This window comes from Aethalodelphis obliquidens, unplaced genomic scaffold (genome assembly GCF_003676395.1).
Source record: "Aethalodelphis obliquidens isolate GAN/ISIS:26980383/991018 unplaced genomic scaffold, ASM367639v1 scaffold6, whole genome shotgun sequence".
In the NCBI taxonomy this organism is placed as follows: Eukaryota; Metazoa; Chordata; class Mammalia; order Artiodactyla; family Delphinidae; genus Aethalodelphis; species Aethalodelphis obliquidens.
Genome location: NW_020837950.1, coordinates 47,852,635 through 47,869,406, shown reverse-complemented (window position 1 = coordinate 47,869,406; position 16,772 = coordinate 47,852,635). Strand labels below are relative to the sequence as shown.

The 16,772-nt window shown below is 38.3% G+C and overlaps 1 long non-coding RNA gene across 1 annotated transcript in view; it reads left to right on the top strand.

The window, feature by feature from the left end:
* LOC113619024 (uncharacterized) overlaps nucleotides 1-16,772 on the top strand; it is a 354,176-nt gene that overhangs the window by 161,723 nt on the left and 175,681 nt on the right. Inside the window, exon 8 of the long non-coding RNA XR_003432251.1 lies at nucleotides 13,809-13,925. This is a non-coding gene — a long non-coding RNA (uncharacterized LOC113619024). The remainder of the gene's footprint in view (nucleotides 1-13,808; nucleotides 13,926-16,772) is intronic.

Genomic DNA, 16,772 nt, shown 5'->3' with positions numbered 1-16,772 from the left:
GGGCATGGAGGAGGTAGGGAAATGATACACGTAAGGTCAGGGACTTCAGGATGCCTGAAATATGTGCACAACTAAGTAAGAAGTGATTTTTTGGTCAATGAGATTCCCACTCTCAGGGGCAACAATATTGGCAGTAATATTGACAATGATACTGACAACAATTATGGTGACTTTCAGAGCTAATGGCAGCATTTGCTGAATATTTTTTATGTGCCAGATGCTATGCTGAGTATGTAATATGTGTCATTTTATTTAATCCTCACAATAGCCGTCTGAGGCAGGTACTGATATTTTATCTCTTAGGGAGATTCAGGGTCAGAGAGTTAGGAAACAGGCCCAACATGCTGAAAAACTGTGGAGCCTGGACCCAGGCAGGTCCCTCTCATTCTAGAGCCCATTTCTCTTAATTACTATGGCTAAGGTCTGTCCGGATCTGAAAACTAATAAAGCAGCTTCAAGCACCAAATTCACTCCCAGTTAACAGCTTATGGTTGAAAACTTGTAATTTTAAAAATCAGAAAATATAGATTCTTTTCAAATGTGTTTTCTCTCAGTCGGACAATTCTATCACATTATAATGAATAAATAATGAGTTGATTTCAAATACTAAATGTAAACACGTTAAATAATACAAAACATGCATGAACACAATACACGGTTTTCGAGTCTAAGGAAAAATTAATAAGACTAAATACATTGAGTTTGAATGATTATTGCTATATCTTATGGCTAAAGAAAAACTAATATGTTGTCGCAGGTTTTTTAGAGAAGTCTCTCTGAACTGCAGTTATTTGAAACGAGCCCGATACTAAAAGGCCGTGCGTGGTGTTATTTTCAACATTACAGGCGCCCCTTGGCTTCTGTGTGTTTGACATCTCAAATCCTGTATTAGTTCCTCACTGTGATCCAGCTTGGTCCGTTTACCAAATCTAAATCTCTGGGAAATTTGTTCCTGCAGAAAGTCTAGAAAAGGTGATTTATTTTGATGCTGCACATTTGTCATTCACCTCCACCTTCCCTTCCTAGGGTCTCGCCAGGGTTTCCATCATCAGGTCTGACACCGCTGGGAATGTCCTTTCTCGTTTGGTTGCCTGTTCACTTTCTTTCTGTCCTTTCTATTAACTCCTTTATCTCTCTTCATAATTCTGGTTTATCATTTGTCCTTTTATACACATATCTCTGGCTTCGATCTTTCCAGTTCCATCTCCTTTCACCTCATTTTCCTCTTGTCTCCCCTTCATTTCAACCTTTCACTTTGAGGTTCACTTTTGGAAAATAATGATATATACAGATTTGCAGCCTGGTGTTAATCTAATTCCTTGCCTCTTTCCCTTCTTTGCATAGTCCGACTAAGTTGGACTGATTCACAACTCTGTCCTCTTTTTTCTCCCCTCCTGAGCTATATTATCTCTTGTGTGGTATTACTGCTTTGGAGGAGGCTGAAAGATTGCCAAGTGACTCCGAAGACCCAGTCGGTGGTCTTTTGTTTCTTAGCACCTGAGAGACAGTATTTAAATTTCATGGGGTGTGAGGTCTTATTTTGGAGACTGTGCATCTCCTTTGGCCTAGAAAACCTCTCTGGGAAAGCGGACATTGAGATGTTTAAACTATGCAATGCTGAATGTTCCCTCCTTAACTTTCTTATCTTTGTACATCTCAAACAAATCTGTCAATTTAGACATGTGGTTACTGAAAATGATGTATGGCATTCCTATGTGAAAAAATTAAAATTTTTCTTCATAAAATAATCTGTGATCATTAAAAAGAGTAAAAGAAAAACTGGAAGAAATTTCTATAGTCTCTAGTGCAACCATTATTAATATATTTTTAGTGTTTTATTTGCTTCAGAGTTTTAAAAATTGTTTTGTAACTCAACTATACTTCAATAAAATTTTTAAAAATTATGTTTTAAAAAAATTTTTGGTTTGTGACTACTGTATAATTGTAAATATTGTGTATACAATTTTGTATCTTTTACCTCCACTTAGGATAATGACTGTTTTTCTTTCATGTTTACCAAAGTCTCTAGAATCATAATTTTAAAAAACCCTGCATAACTGCATAATATTTCATGACGTTCTGGCCTAGAGTATAATTTATTCAATCATTTACCTATTTTTCCACACTCCCTACTTTTTAATGTGTGAGATTTCACTGCTCTATGTGCTCAATTTGACCAGCTTTCTTTCATCCTTCATTGACCCTCAGTCACTGCATCGGAGTCCTATGGGAGTGATGACTCAGAAAGTACAAGGAATGACTCAAATAAAAAAAAACAACTCAGCTGTTACGAGCTTCCTCCCAGTGATATCTGTTATGACGTGGTAGCAAAAACAAACTGTGAGAAAGCCGAGGATTAACTATGATGAGAAATAGTGGAGTAAAACACTTAACATTTCTGGAAAGGAAGAATACAGACCAACAGCCACAAATCTGAGAGAAAAGTTACTGACATTCCACTCCATATGAATAAGGGATGTTACATTGGTACCAAGAGCGTGTTCTTTGAAAGGATAGAGTAGTGTAAAATCGCTAGAGGGAGTCCGATTTTACATGTGTGTGAGTTACGACTGCAAGTAACAGAAAACAAAATTAAACTAGCTTAAACAAGCAAATAAATATTATTAGCTTCCCTGCTCAAAAATTCAGAGGAGGCTAGCTTCAGGCTGGCTTAATCCAGTGGCTCTGGCTGGTTCTCCAAAGTTTGCTCAGCTGTACTTTCCTCTGTGTATTGGCTTCATCTTCAGGCTGGCTTCCTTCATGGAGGCAAAATGACTGTAGTTACTTTAAGCTTCCCAGCTCTGTTTCATGACTTTCAGAGGGAGTGAGAACTATTTTTCTGGTGATTTTTTATTGAATGAGAAAACTTAGTTCCCAGGAGTTCTATGTAAATCTTTCTTTGTATTTCCTTGGTCTAAATTAGATCATATGTCCATTCCTGAAACAATCCTTGTGGCAAGGGCAGTGCCCGGTGCTTACTGGCTTATGTCTGTATTCCTGACCCATTCACTGTGGCAGACTTGTTGGGATTACCTTTCTACCCATTGGGTTCACTCGTGGAGCTCAAGATGTGGTACTTGTGCCTTTATGCATTTGGCCTTATGGGGTAGAGACGGATGCATGAAGGAAAACTGGACCATTATTAGGAAAGGGAAAAATGGGAATGGATGTAATGCAAATTTAACCCATGATAATTGCCTGTCTGGAACTTGTGTTTAGTTTAGGGCTTGATCACTTGCAAAATGCTAAAAACTTAGAAAATGTCCACATGAAGAGAAAAGATAATAAATCCTGTGTGAGATATAATTATGATAAAAAACTGATGTTATTAAATTTTGGAGAAGAGGTGGTTAAGGGAATATTTTATGGTATGTGGTTCTGGAGACATGTTTTCTGGGTTTTCAGTTCTCACCTCCCTAACTAGCTTTGGGATCTTGGGCAAATTACTTAATCTCCATGTGCTTTAGCTTCCTCATCTGTAAAGTGGGCTCCTGAAATATCGACTGCATAGGGTTGTTGTGAGGGCTAAAGGAGCTAATATATGCAAAGCTTTTATATCAGAGCCTTGCTCACAATAGCACTTGAAAAATGCTTATTCTGAATCAAATTCATAATATACTCTGATCAAAATTCCCTCACTGTCCATTTTGTTTATCAGTTATTCATAAGATATCATATTTCCATAGAAAATTATTTGAAAGCATTAGTTTTTTCCATGATGTGATATAGAATTATTTTTTTGAAATATCTAGGAAATGCACATAGAAAAGTGACATATTTTACTTTGCTCAGTGTGTGTGTGTGTGTGTGTGTGTGTGTAAGAGTGTGTGTGTGAGAGAGAGAGAGAGAGAGAGAGACATGGTATATGCTGATGAGGTTTGTCAACACTCAAACTTTATTTATTTTTAAGTCCTTTTTACATTACAAAAATAATATATATATACTGACTGTTGTCATCCACTCTGCAGAGGTGAACCCAACCCAAAATTTGATTCTGATGTTGAGACCCATGATGCCACACATGCACCAAGAGGGTATGAAAAAATTTATTATTAACAAAATGAGCATTCTGCGTGGGCTTCCCTGGTGGCGCAGTGGTTGAGAGTCCACCTGCCAATGCAGGGGACACGAGTTCGTGCCCCGGTCCAGGAAGATCCCACATGCCGCAGAGTTGCTGGGCCCGTGAGCCATGGCCGCTCAGCCTGCACGTCCGGAGCCTGTGCTCCGCAACGGGAGAGGCCACAACAGTGAGAGGCCCGTGTACCACACACACACACACACAAAATATTCTGCAAAGAGCAGGTCCAGAGATAGCTTGAAAGAGTAGGAAAAGGAGGCTGGCTCAGTCTTTACTGTAGTTTGGGAATGGGTCTAGGGTTTGGGTTCCTGTATAAAGACCAGGGACTGTGTGGTTTGAAATTCCCACCTGTACCAAAGGAGGGAGAACCTAAGATTTCTCACCAGCTTGCCTAAATGAGGGACAGAAAGGGATGGGTGGTGATGGGCCTTGAAAGCTATCAGCAGTCAAAAATCATGAATGGAATTAGACCCTTTATTACAACCATAGTAAATATGAAATATGAAAGATATAGAAATCATAATGCAGAAATGAAAGTCTTTGGTGATCGTCTAATCCAGATACATTTACATGCATATTTTCTGCCTGCATCATTCTCTATTTAGATTATTCCTGGCAATTTTAACATCCTAGAACATGATCTTTTTTAGCCACTCTTTAGCCATTGTGAATCATCTTAAGCCTCACATTGTGCTTACTGAACCAAGGAAAAAGGCTAGTTGGGCTGTAAATCTTCTGGAAGAATCAAATTGTCTTATGGGCTTTCCTCTTTTAAATTTCAAGTCATTTAAGATTGTCCATAGTAATGCTTAACGGATAATATAAGTTTCAATGTATTAACCAAATGACCATATAACTTCTGTTCATGTCATGTTGGTCTGGAGCTAGAGAATCAACATCAGTCAGCCAGACAAAACCCATACTTAAATGATCTAAAATGTTTGTCTTTTTTTAAACTTTACTGATTGCCCATTTTTAGACTTATTAATTGTGTTTCATGTTTCCATCTTTGTTTGGTACTTTTTTTTTTGTTTTTTTTTTGACTGGGCTGACTCTGGCTCAAATTGACTCTAGAGGACTCTAAATATAGTCTAGTTTTAACAAAGAATTTTTTTTCCTTTTCATATAACTGTATTATATAGTTTAAAAGTATAAAAATATAAACTCTATGGACGTACATTCTAGCCACATCTCTAGCATGCTTGCAATAATCAGATGAAGCTTATAATTATGCCATTTAAGGAAAATTCTGCCATAAAATTATATTCACTCATTTATTAATCATTCATGGTAGGGTGTTGGTTGCCTAGAACACAATGGCAGCTAATATATAGTCCCTGATTAAGGAACTTTCACTCTAGTAGGAGTAGCAGACAATTAAACAGTTAAATGCAATGGAGTATGATAAACATTAGGATAGAACAAACCAGAACCATACTATTAAGTTTGCTGTAGGACTCATCAGTTGATAGCACTCACTTTTCTTTTAGGTGTGTGACCTTGGGCTTTTCTTAACCTCCGTGAGCCTTAGTTTTCTCATCTGTTATATATGTCTGATTATACCTGATTCATAATTTTTTTTGGTAATGATTAAATGAAAAAAATATGCAGAGTACCTAGCACAATGCTTGTATATAGTAAGTGCTTGGTGAACAGTAGATATCATTAGTAGTACTCAAAGTCATGATTGTTGTACCACTATTCATCTTAAAAAGGCTTTAGGAATATGATCTTAAAATTGGTAAGGGTGAAACAAAATTTAATTATGATTTGATTATGTCACTTACTCCCTTACTCCAAGCTTTTGAGTGGTTTCTTAATAATAGAGGCCATATTACTTTTCTTGCATTTGGAGGCTCTCAACAATTTATCTCTTAACCTTGCTTTTTCAATAGGCCTTTTACATACCTCTTCAGCTATTACTTAAAGCATAATCTATACTTCCCTGCTTCTCTTCCTCCACTCTTAGTCTATAATAATAGAAGCTAATAGTTATTAGTACTATGTAACAGGAACTGGATAAAGCACTTTACATGAGTCATCTTATTTAATACTCATAGCATCCCTATGATGTACTCTTATATTATCCCCATTCACCAATGAGAAACTGGACCAAGTCATAGAGCTAGTAAGAGAGAGCACCAGAACTCTGACCATCACTTTGTATTGCCAGTTCTTAACCATTGCACTCTTCTGCCTTCACCCAATCTGCCTGATGAGATCCATTCATCCTTCATGGCATCCGTGCCACTTCAACTTCTGTAGAGTTCTCCAGCTGTCTTAACAAATTAACCTTTTCATCCCACATGTATCTAGAACTTAAGTTTAAACCTCTATTACAGTGTTCACCTCATTCTACTTTCTATTTCTGTTCTTCATGTAAATACCCCCTGAATGGAGTTACAGACAACCTGAGTGGGTGCTAGGTCTTAATTGGTTTTGTGTTCCTTGGAGGACTACGTGATATGCTTTACACTTCAAAGACAATCAGTGGATGTTTTCGGAGTTATAATTCAGTTACCCTAAACTGTTTATCTGAGCTCTGAAAATATTTTACTATCCATATTAAAATACGTTTAATGAGTGTGAACTCAGAGAGCAAAAGAAAACGTTAGAATTTAAAGAGGATTATGGTAACTTTTGTTTTTAAACACTTCCACTCAGTAAATAATGTGTTCACAAGGTGGTGAATGATGCAAGGGCCATACAGGTTTTAACAGTACTGTTCTAGTTTCAGTAGTCCATACTTAGACAATTATTTTCTTCATGCTAAACTAGACTACAGTGTTAGATGGTAAGTTCTGAGAGGCACAGGCATACTTGTCTTAATTACTAAGAATCCCCAGTTCCTAGAACTGTGCTTGGATGCAGTAAGCTCTCAATTCGTATTTATGTGGTTGACATTAGTGAAATGTTGAGCCATCTTAAAGCTTTTGAGAAGCAAATGGGCTATCAGTAAGTCAGATGATAAGTCAAACAAGGATATAATTCCAAAGACTCCATTGCTTAAAATGTGCCATTTAACTGGCAACTTTTCTTTCTTTTTATATTGTGCATTCCAAGCTGGCATGTTAGATTATTATAATTCAAAACGTATATATTCAGTTTTGTTCCTGTGCTCCCGTCAAATGTACAGCAAACCAAAATGGAATATATTCATTTGTCTGCAAGATATGCAGATCTGCAATAACTCTAATTCTATGACTGTACCTTTCTCTTTGCCTGCCTCCTATCTATAATCTGGAGCTGGCCTCTCAGTGTAAATCCTTATCTGAAGCCTACACTTCACCACCACCTTCCTTTGGAGTGAGCGTGGCAGCACCATTTCTAGTTGTGGAACTGACAGAATCCTGAGTGATAACCAGATACATCAGTTACTTCCCATCATTTATAAAAATAGGCTTTGGGGAAGAACTTTGCCAGGGGCTCAAAATTACAGTGTGAGGGCACAAGAGTACTGGGTCATTTTAATGTATTTCCTAATGGAAAACACCTTGTTGGATTTATAAGTAGCATGATTTTCTCTTTGACAATACAATAAGGCTATGATTCCAGATAACAGTTGTCCTGATGGAGTAACCACTGTTATCTGCTGGCTGGGGAGGGCTTCACCACCTGTCTCAAGTGAAGGTGGGAGGAGAAAGGATGGGAGGATAGTGAGTAAAAAAAGAGCCAGAAAGATGAATTTCTGGTCTAAGAATCCCTGCTTTCTTTTTCCTTGTTATCTTGAGGGTTTTGTGAACGTTCATAAATAAGCACAATTACTAAAACATTTCACAAAGAAGAGTAATGCAATGAGTTCATTGGAAACCCCAGGAAATATGAAATGGTAAAAGGATTTCTCTCCTCGCCCTTTTAATTTGGTATGTGCTTCCCTGGCTGGTGGCCACATACTGCCAAGCACAGCCTCTTTGAAACTGTCTTGTGGGAGCTTTTGGGTCTTCAGTTTTCTGCTGGACATAGTCACAGGAGCCAGAAGAAGTGAAAATAGAACTCTTTCTAAGTCACCGGAAGCCCCCTAGCAGTCCCTGGTAATAAATGGGACAGAGCAACACTAGAAAATGGATTTCTTTCAAGGCAAACACTCTAGGAGTCATTAAAAGTTTCCATTTTCAAGCACTGTCATAAAGTGACTTTTGTTTCCTGCAGAACATATATGAACCACCTATATTGTCATCAGGTATATTAAGGTTATGTTAGATATTCACATTTTGCAGTACTTAGAAAAGTCATTTCTTTTACTCAGTGCTCTGCAAACACAAGGCTACTTGTCACACCAGAGAATTTGTGATGGAAAACTGCCCTCTAAGATTTTAAGACTTAATCGTTTAATTAAGACCAACATAGTGTATTCAAACTGGAGTTAATGGATTCAGACCTTATAGATTTCCTAATGCTTTTTAATCTTGTTTGTTTAGCTCATTTCTGATTTCCTTTTCTTTTTCTTTGTGCTTTTTCAGAGTGCCCGTACCCATAGGCAGCTTCTTGGGAGAAGATGGTCCTATGAAAATGATTCTGAACATTAACTTATGTGCTATCATTCTTTGAACATGAACCTTAAAGATTTTAGTTTTCTTTCCTTTCTATTTTATTTATTTTTTGATTTTTGGTGTTGTGTTCCCTTTAACAGAGACATGTCCCACTGACCTTAGCTTACATATTCCTCCACCCCCCACTCCATCCCTCGACACCTCCTTCACCCCATGGAGTCTGCTGCCTCTATCATCTTTCTGTGGTGCTGAATGTATATAGCTTTGAAACACTTTGGAATGAAAGGTGCTATGAAATTGTAAAGTGTTTTTATCACGGAGTTCTGCCAATATGTCTCGATCCTGACGGGCAACACCTCTGCTATTTCAGTGTTGTGACGGGGACACACAGCTGGTCCCGAGAAGGCACCGTACTCAGACAAGCATGTGAGATTGCATTTGTCCTTGGGGGTGAGCCCTAAGCTTTAGAGCATCTACCATGTTAGATAATTGTGGGCAATGACTGGAAAGAAGGTTAGTGCCTTGCTACTTAAAGTGTGGTCTGTAGCATCTTGTAGGAACTTATTAGATATGCAGGACCTGTGGCCTTGCCTCAGACCTCCTGAATCAGAATCTGCATTTTAACATGATCTTTATATTATTTGTATCTGTCCTGCATTCCTGATTCTGGTAACCATGCCTCCCCACCCCTTCTTAAAAGAACTTCTTTCTCTTTCTACTCAGGTGATTCTGGTGGGGTTGCAAGACATAGGGCCCTGACTTTTTGGCCATAGAGGTGCTCACGTAATTCAAGTCTGGACATTTAAGCTACAACAGTTGCTCCCAGGGTGGCCACATGGGCTACATGGCCCAAACTGGGCCAGTCAGGTCCTACCCTGTGTTTCTTTACCCTGAAATTGGAGGGAGAAGGCTTTTCTCTCTGGAGTCATGAACCTGGAAGGAGGTAAACTTGGAACTGTCAATGGCTACTTTTCCAGTCGACTGGAGAGTACCTGTGTACCATATATGAGAAAGAGACTAACATCCAAAGAAAAGCAGAGGCAAGAGATGGAGATCTGGTGCCTGATCCCTACAGTGGTTTGGTTATATGAGCTCATAAAACGTCCTTTCTGTTTTGCCTAGTTTGAGTTAGTTCAAGTACTAGCTTACCACACAAGAAAACTCAAAGCAAATTCTGTGATCTAACATTTTACAGGCTTAAATCCTCTAGCATTCTTTCTTTATATATAAGAAAAAAATCTTATAAGATTTTTGAAAGTTTTAAGTGAAAGAATGAATATGAAACACCTAATATGGTGACTGACATATGGCAGATGTTCAATACATGTTATCTACTATCATTTGTTGTTGTTGTTATTATTTTTAATATTAGTAGTAGTAGTACTGATGCCAAAAACTCAGCCTCTGTGTACTGGTGCCAAATAAAATCTTGGAGACAGAGTTTTGGGTGAAGTAGAAAAGAATAGCTTTATTGCTTTGCCATGCAAAGGGGGAAGCAGGTTCATGCCTCTCGAAAACTGTATGTCCCAACCTGGGAGGATTTGATGAGTTTTATAGCAGTGGTTCAAGGGCAGAGTTGCTGATAAGGATTAGGGTGTGTGCAGGGCCTGCACTCCTTTAATCTGGCCTCAGGTGGTCTCTTGATGAGCTTCTCTGATTATCAAACTGTGATCTCTGAAATGAAGAATGCTAACATCTTCCATTTGCTGGGGGTTTTAGTTCTGTAAAGAGCTCAGAAGATAACTGTTGTGTGTATCCCCTGAGGCAGAACCAAGACCCTGCCCCAAGGCTGCACTATTGTTTCTTGACTGCTCCTCCCTTGTCTCTGCATCCCCTCCCTTCCCTGATTAGCAACTGTTCAGAATCTGCCCTTTGGAACTCAGGGAAGGTCAAAGAGGCTGAAGTCTATTCCCTACAAACAAGAAATGGGGGTCACAATAAGGCTTCCATGGCTAGGAGCCCCACAGGGTCCTGCTCAGTTTCACTACTGCCTCATATAGCTCCTTTAATGAGGCAGACTCTGTCTAGGACAGGAATCTGAATGTGACTTTACCCTTCTGAGTCTAATGCAAATTCAACTAGGTCTTTTTTTTTTTTTTTTCCTTGTGGACCTAATTTTCTCTGAGATGAGAAGAATAACCAAAGATACTCAGGCTGGGTCGGAGCTCTAGGTGCATGAAGGGTTAGAGAAAGCAGAAAGGGCTAGAGGCCCCCATGCAATGAGGCTTCTTTCCCAACAGACATTATCTCAACTCCAGTGGCCACCACCACTAAGAGTGGCAGTTCCCTTTGGGTTCTCCTCTTCTAGGTCAGCTCTCTTCCTCTGTAGAGCACAGGGGCTGTGGATGTAAAAGCAACTCCCAACTAGGGCTCACAGTGACTCCTTTCTTGGTGTCATTGACCCCCTAGGAACACTCTCAAGTATTCTTTATTTCCATAGTTGGAAACCTCAAGGTATTTTTCTAGAATGTTGCTCACAAAGGAATCCTCCTTGATTGCTGGGTTATCAAATGTTCAAAGCAGCAACTCCTTTGGGGAAATTGTTCAAAGCTGTCTAGTCTTGCCTTGGGCGAATAGGCTTTGTGACACCATATTTCTGATTGTCACTTTAATTCTTTCTACGTTTCCTTCAGGCAGGCGTAAACACACTGACTCTTTGGCTTAAGTTGGACACGTCTTCCCAAAGGTGTTCTCTCAGGCTGCTGTAGGGTAGGGTTTATCATCGCCTTCAGCCAAAGTTTGAGCTCAGGTATTTGAACACTTGCCAATAGCCCCAAATGCCTCTTTGGTGTTCCTTCATAGGGTAATGGTGGCAACTTGGTAAATCAAATTAGTATCTAGAGAAGATATTAGGTAAATTTTGATGCTTATTTTGTGCTGTACTTTCCTCTGTTATAGAATAGAAATGGTTTTAAAAATAATGATTGTAAGGAAAATAGAAAACCATCTTCTGAATCAATAAAAGCTAATTAAAATTTGCTTAGAATAGTTTTATTACTGTGTGTTTATGATTATGTGATTGATAACCTCTGTATGGGCAATGGAAATTCTTTCTTTTAAATTTTATACACATTTCTTGATTGACTAGTTTATCTGAGGCCCAGCGCTATAGGAGGTAGACACTTGAATGACTTGATTCTTGCCTCCAGATGTTTAAAACTTTGAAATATTTTGCCATTTAACCAAGTCAGATCAGAGAAAGCTTACTCTAGTAAGATGTTGGAGGAGGTCATTGAGAGGATGTAACCACCTGTTAACCCTGGATTTGGACCCAGGCAACTGACGGCTCCTCACCCATTCCCCTGTCCTTGGAATGTGCGTTCCACTTGAGTTTCCTGCACTAGAAGTTGTCTCCGGGCCACAGCATTTAGACAGTGTTGTTGAGATCATCCGGATGGTATACATGACTAAACTCAGTTAAGGCCTCTATATAAACTTTTAAGATTCTGGTGGACAGGTGTGGAGATGTACTTGTCTTACCAATGCACAAGATAAGCCTTGTAAGTGAGTTCCCTTGCTTATTAAACCTGCCACCTCCCAATCTTAAGTGGTCTACCTTTTTCTTGGTCTTTCCTTGCCCTTCATGTGCAAGGGCTAATCTTAGATTTCACCTGGAAACTCCCAAGTTTGCAAACCAACAACCTACTCCTATGACGCTGGAGTAGCTATATAATAGATATTTATAAAGACTCTTAGATAATACTCTTTGGACTTACTATTTCCTCTCCCATCATTAGCATTCTGGGGACCTATGACATATATAGCTTTATTTGTACTATGTTTCTTTTCAACTCTGAGTACAACTTGGGAATTGTAAAATTGTTGAGAGAGCCACTTTCTCTACAGGTATTTGGTATAGTAGATAAAATGCAAGTGGTATGTGAGTAGTACACATGTTAACTCATTATTAACCAAAATGGATGGAGACAGAACATGATATAGTAGAGTGTTTCTGGAACTTTTTTTTCTCATTATTGTACTCCTAAGTAGAAAAATGAAATTAAATTTAAATTTTATCCAGTGAGAGAAATTAAAGAATAAGACTGTGTCAGCAGAGTTGAACTTTGGAGGACCACAGATCATTGTAATATCTAAGAATTTTTTGACCTTCAAGAACTAATTTTCACTTCCTTGGAGGTGATACAGCTTCCTGTGAAACTGTTTGGCATAGTGGAAAGAACAGGTCTTTTATTGTCAAACAGACTTGGGTTCAAGTACCAGCTCCACCATTTATTAATTGGCGGCTTTGGGTAAACGATCTAGACTTTCTGATCTTCACTTTCCCTATCTATGAAGTAAGAATAATAATACCTACCTTGCAGGAATGCTGTGAGGCTTAAATATGTTGGTAAAGCTCTCAGCATTTTAATATGTTGTAACAATTACTAGTAAGGTTAATTATCTGAATGTCATTCTCTGATCTTGTCAGATAATAATGGGATGCAGTAATTATTTATCTAATGCCCACATGGTGGTATGTTAATCAATATTCTTATAAACCAGTGATTCCCAAACTTGGTTGCACATTAAATCATCTAAGGATAGTTAAAAATTCCCAGGCTCAGACCACACTGGGACGAATTAATTTGCAACCTCTGGTGGTAGAACACAGGCATTGGTATTTTTTGAAACTCCTAGGTGATTCCAGTGTGAAGACAAGTTTGAGAATACCTGCTCTGAGCATTCAGTCTAAAGTCTGAAGATAGCTAGATAGCTGTAGCAATTCACCTCAAGGACATGTTACCTGAGATTTAAAAATAAAATACCATAGACTAGTTGAAGGAATAGCAGTTGTTTTGGATTATTCCAGCACTGAATAAATTGCTATTAAGGGAAGCCTTTATAAAATTAAATAAAGATATATTTTAATAACATATGACTTTAAAATAGGTAATTTTCAGTTTCAGAACACCATGATAAGCAAGCATACTGGGTTCACAGACTTTGTGGCATGTGGTATTTCTCTTTGTGAAGGGAAAGGCATATTTTCCAACTTGAGGCATACCAGAGCCTAGACAGCATGTCACAGCTGAGAAGTAGCTTATGATTCTGTCCTTTTATTGAAAGACCTGTTACATGTCACAGAAGACTGTGGCTTAACTGTAACTAATTGGCCTTGACCAGGTGAAGGAAAATTTTCCATTTTAATAAGAGTAGAAATATATACTGTATTTTGCATGTCACATACAATATGAGAAACTAGTCTGTTTATTCTTAGTGTTCTGTGATTTGGTTTCCAGAGTTTCAGTCAGAGATGCTTGTCCATGGAGTGATAATCTAATTCCATCAGTGGGCTGATGCTCTGTCAACAGAGGAATGTCGGGAGGATCTATTACAGAATGGACATCCAAGATGAGGTATGAGGCAGACAAAAATGTCTGTGAGGACACCCTGCAGAGTCTTCATTATAGACGACATGCTTGTCCATGTAAGGGAGAAACAGCTTTAAACTCAGGCCTCCAAAGATGAATGGACAGAATAAGATGAATAAGATATAATTTCAGAGATATAAGAATACATAAGAGAAACAAGATATATTTTTGATAAGTAGCATATTAGACAAACTATTCTCTAAGATAGAAAATACTTCATCATTAAACAAAATCTGATGTCTTGATTAATTTTCTGGTACATATCATGTTGATTTTTTTTTTTTTTTTGCGGTACGCGGGCCTCTCACTGCCGTGGCCTCTCCCATCGCGGAGCACAGGCTCCAGAGGCACAGGGCCCAGCGGCCATGGCCCACGGGCCCAGCCGCTCTGTGGCATGCGGGACCTTCCCGGACCGGGGCACGAACCCGTGTCTCCTGCGTCGGCAGGCGGACTCTCAACCACTGCGCCACCAGGGAAGCCCTCATGTTGATTTTTTGATGGAATTTAGGGATTGCTCATGGGTTAGAACTGAAAGGGAACCCTTCAGAACTGACTAGCAGAGCTGGTGTGAGAATTGAACAAGAGGTCCTGACCCAAGATACTACAAGAAGGGTTGGAGAGAATCGTATAAATAATCTTCTGTTTGTTGATAGATCTATCACAATGCTATCAATGCCTTCCAGGTAGCAACTTAGTTTAAAAATGATTCAGTGAAAGTTTCTGGTATATTACAAATGCATGTTTACAAACCAAATGCAAAAAAGCCTTATTAATAGGGGTGAGAATTAGTTTGAATAAGAGGGAAGCATTTTCAGTACTTGAGAAATTATGATTTCATGAAATTAAAAATCTGATTTTAATGCATGCAAAATGGGCAGTTTAAATAAAGGTCAATTTTCTAACCAGATCAATTACTTCTGATAAATATAAGTATAAAATATTCTGAATAAAAACTGTTCACTTTGGGTTTAGGGACAAAAGCTGAACATAGAAAACATAAATCACTATTATGTTCTCTTAATTTATTCTTTCTCTACTTGTTTTGCAATTATATCCTTATTTTAATTTATGTTTCTAACATTTACATTGAATTTTATACACGGGTAACTGATTTCCTTCTTACAATTTTTCTTACCAGTGTTCCGTAGCTTTTAAAACTAATTATTTTATTATTACTTCTCTTGCTGGTTGGATAGCTAAAGGCCATATCATTTGAAATTGATTGAGCATCTGCAATTTCTGGGCACTTGCAGGCCTTTCATCAATTGCTAATTGTTTTGGAAGATCTTTCGATGAAAGAAAGCCTTTATTAGTTGCCATGAACAGTAGTTCCACTGCCTTTTGTAGATGAACTTCCCTGAAACAGTAGGATGGAGATGATTAATTATACTTCACAGAGAAATTAATTAGCCTTACTCATAGAGATTGCCATGCACAGGAGCTAAAGTAGACTGCACCATTTTATTACATGTGAGAGATACTGGAACAGAAAGTAACTTGGGTCTTTAACCCAAGAATAAGTCACTCGCCTCATTTAAAATGAAATATATCATCTCTGTTCCTTTATAATCCTATTTTCAATTTAGCTAAAAGTAATATTTTCCCAAGATCACCTACAATCCTTAATTACTTACAATCAAAATATGGTATTAGTAGACTAATTTCTCAGTGAGGCACATGTTTTAAAAACTTAATTCATTCTGCCCAGGAGCTAAAACACATCAAATGCCTTGACACCTTCATGGAAACCCATGGTACCAATTCAAGCTATTAATTTATTGAAATGACTAAGATGGTATGAAATTTCAGGAATAGTTGTTGCTGATGCTGGTCTCTCTCTTAAAAGGTATGAGCTTATCAGGAAGAAGGACAATATATTACTTTAAAATGTTATTAGAAAGGGTATAGATCTTGTTCATTCATTGAACATATATTTATGGAGCATCTGCTGTCATTTGCCAGCTCCAGTTTTCAGGTGTTCATTAAATGTCTTACTCCACGCACTTGGAATAAAACAAACACACACATAAACTCATACTCCCCCCCCCCACGCCCCCCTCCTTCATACACACACATTTCTTACTGAGGTGTGCAGTAGCTGGAGAAAAGAAGGGAGCCTGTTTAGAGGCAGGGTTTGAAGATGTACTTTGGGTTGAATGTTCAATCTTTGGAAAAGATAAATAACTCTTTGGGGTATTATTTAATTTGATATGCCACTCTATTTTATTCTGAGTTTGATAGAAATGTCTCCCCAGTAGTAGCAAATACTGAGAACAGAGGAGAGAAATGATAGGAAATGCTTTTCTGATAATCGAGATAGCTAATATTCAATTACTGAAAACTCTCTTCTTTGCCCCCAAAAGAAGGCTTTTCTAATCTGTTGCCTATGTTTAAAAAAATTTTTTTAATGTAACTTTAGCAAGGGACTTTTTCTCCTAGCACCTGAAAGAGGGTAGTTCTGGACGGATCCATCCTTGTCAATTAACTCCCCGAATGAAGGTCAAGTCCCTCCTTCTTGTGGGTTTGTTAGGAATAGAAAGAAGACAAATACCACCACCACCACCGCTACTACTCCTGCTACTGCTACTACTAGTGTGCCTGATGAAAGAAATGAATCTAGAAAGGATATGAGGGTCAATTCTAAGAGTACGTAGAATTATTTAGGGACAAACTTGTTTTTTCCTTTTTTTTTTTTTTGGCCATGCTCCAAGGCATGTGGGATCTTAGTTCCCCCACCAGGGATTGAACCCATGCCCCTTGCAATGAAAGCCTGGAGTCTTAACCACTGGATTGCCAGGGAAATCCCAAACTTGCTTTTTCATTAATGATTTT